Source organism: Arachis duranensis, chromosome 5 (assembly GCF_000817695.3).
Source record: "Arachis duranensis cultivar V14167 chromosome 5, aradu.V14167.gnm2.J7QH, whole genome shotgun sequence".
Taxonomy (NCBI): Eukaryota; Viridiplantae; Streptophyta; class Magnoliopsida; order Fabales; family Fabaceae; genus Arachis; species Arachis duranensis.
In genome coordinates, this window is record NC_029776.3 from 103,702 (window position 1) to 106,854 (window position 3,153).

The following is a 3,153-nucleotide window of genomic DNA, read 5'->3' on the forward strand; positions in this document are numbered from 1 at the left end:
CTATTACATAATAAAAAATAATACATATGAAAATACTAAATTATATAATATTTTTTATTTTTTTAAATACATATCTTATATATAAATATAGTTTCTAAAAATTTTGGAAACCGAGGCCACTACTCGTCCCTCTTTAGGTCCGTCTCTGACCTTTTTTTTACTGACAAATTCATCATCAACAAAATATCTTTTTCCATCCACTTCGAAAAACTCGATAAAAACAACCATATGACATGGAAGCAAATTACACTTATCATACATTGTTCAAAGTTAAGACTTTGTTGATAATTTTTTATTTGAAAAAGTGTCTTCAAAAATTGAGAATGATGCTGTGTCAAAACTGCAGCACAAAATCAACTACTTATAATTAGGAATGAAAGTTTCGAGATCTCTCCCTCATGATTTGGCTTCTTATCTCAGTCTCTCCAACTATCAAGAACAAAATCATCAAATGAGGTCAACTTCATAAAATGTGGAGCAAAATCTCATAATGTTTCACTGGTTGTTTAAGAGGCAGAATCAAAGATACAAATTAATGTAAGAAGCTATGCAAGCAATTCGTACGAAGCGATATACGAACAGATCAAACAAAAAATAGAATTATAAAAATAACTTGAAAAAATCTCAACTACACAAAATCGGACTTAAAAAGAGAAATTAAAGAAACACGAATATTCAACAAAAAGTATTGAGGAACAAATTCTGAACATTACTTAAAAGTTGTCAAAACAACTAAAAGTAAGGTAAAGTGTTCGAAAAAAGCTACGAGCTATTACAAAATAAAAACGTCAATATGTCTACAAGTCGGGCCATCTCAAGAACAATTACACAAACAAACAAGAGATCACAGAGAGTCGAAGTTCCCCCCGACACGGCATCTTTAGCTGGAGGTGATGGAGGGAACATAGAAACCGGAATTGCCTCGATGATCTCAGGAGAAGCATCCACAGTAACAACCTCTGGAGTGTCCTCAACTCGGGCCTTAGGAATCGAAGAAGAAGGGCCAGGTTGGCCCTTAGGATCAGGCATAGGTACCTCGTCCTCATCAGGGGCAGGAACGATCTTCCCCTTAACCACAACGTTGTCCATATTAAACAAATAAAGGTCAAGATCAGGAGCCAGAACTCGGATTTGAGCCTTGCGATTCTCATACATCTCATTCATCTCCCCGACCACATGGCCTTGGAGCTCAGCAAAGTCATCCCAGACAGATTGAAACTTCTCATTCGTATCAAACAGCTCCCCATAACTGAGAGAGTATCTCTCCTCAGCCCTCTTTTTTTATCTCCTCCGCCAAACTTCGACGCCGCCTCAGCCTTAGTAGCCCGAGCCTTAGCTTTTTCCATATCCGACTCAAGCATGGCATTCTTTTCCTCCAACTCAGCCTTCAAGCCATTCAACCTCTCCACATCAGCCCGAGCAGCGTTCATAAATGCCCCGGTAGCATTAATAGGAGACTTTCTCAGTTCTTTGGCAAAAGTAGTATTCTAACCAGCCATTCGAATGCAGTTGCGAGTCATATACTAAAGATGGTTAAGAATGGTCACATCATCCATGGACGCATAACTATAGGGCAAGATGTGCTCCTCACTCCAACCAAAACTATCGAAGTCCTTATCATTAATACTCGCCGACCTAGTGGTCTTTTGCTTCTTAGGAGTTGGCCCCGAAGCGGTAGGGGACGAAGGCGCACCCGAGCTCGCCAAAGGCAGATCAAGAGGTATTAGGTGAACAGCTGGAGTGGGAATGACCTTCCTCTGAGTACCAGAACCCGAATTTAGCTTTTTCGGCGAAGGTTGGGAAGAAGAATCCCCAGCTTCTTGGCCTTGAAGGTTCTTAGCAGCAACTTGCTTCTTAGTGTTGCGGAGAAACCGCATTAACGAAGTGGACTTCGAAGCCATCTCTGAAAAAAATAGGAATACACAAGTCATTAACATAAATACATAAACGACAAGGTAACACATAAAGACAAGAGGTCGGAGAACTACCTAACTCAAACCGGAGAAGGCTGGGATCCCCTAAAAATTTCTTCGTATCTAAGTGACGAGCTCGACCCCAGCACTCTTCCAACACACCAAAAAAGGCTTGTTCGACCTCATCTAAGTTATCTATGCTATACTTAACCACTACAACATTCTCTTGCCAATAAAGGGAAAATGAGGGCTCATCACTCTCATCTAAAAAGAAAGGTCGGACATCTTCCACGACTCGGACCTTGAAGTAATAATTCTTGAAGTCGTGAAATGACTCATCAAAGATAGAGAAGACTTTCCTACCCGGATGGCACGGAAAGAGATCTAATAAGCTTTCGCCTTTTGTGCCCCGGGCTTTGTCAAAACAAATAGGTAAAGAAATAGACTAACAGAAGGTCGGACACCTAGCTCTTGACAAAGAAGCTCAAAAATTTTCATAAATGCCCAGGAGTTAGGATGAAGCCAGGAAGGTGCTACATTACAAGTCCAAAGAATTTTGGTCTCAAACTCAGTAAAAGAAAGGGCAATACCCAATTTGGTGAAAAAAAAAAATCATACGCATAGAAAAAGGGACGCTCAGACCTATCCAAAGGTGGAAAACAAACCCTCTCCTCAGGGTCAGAAACAACTAACTCGTAATCCTTCTCATCTTCCCTATTGACACATATCCTATGAAATCTACGAAACTGGTCACAGTACTCTCGATCCACTACAGTCACGCAACAAAGAACTACGGAATCTACCCAGTTACGAAGGCTAGGAGGGACTTTGGTGGACATTTTTGTTAGAACCTTACGAAACATAAAGCTACACCTACAAATACAAACAGCAAAAGAAATCGTTACTACAAACAACCCGAACAAGGGCAAAGAGGTCGGGCAAACTCTGAAAATTTGCCAACTGCCCCCTTTTGTTTTTCAAAAAGGCTTACATTCAAGCCAGAAGGTTCCCCTCTAACACAAGCAGTACAACATTGCAGTGAGACCTTCGAAGGTAGCACAGACAATCAAAGCAAAACCAACCACTTCCCAAAAATCCACAGAAAGATGAAACAAAAAAAGACCGCCTTTTTTCCTTCTTGCAAAAACAACAAAATGAAAAACAAAATTCCCAAAGATAGCAAGGCAGAATAAAGAAAGCGATGCAAAACACCATCAAAACAAGCACATAAAAAAACTAC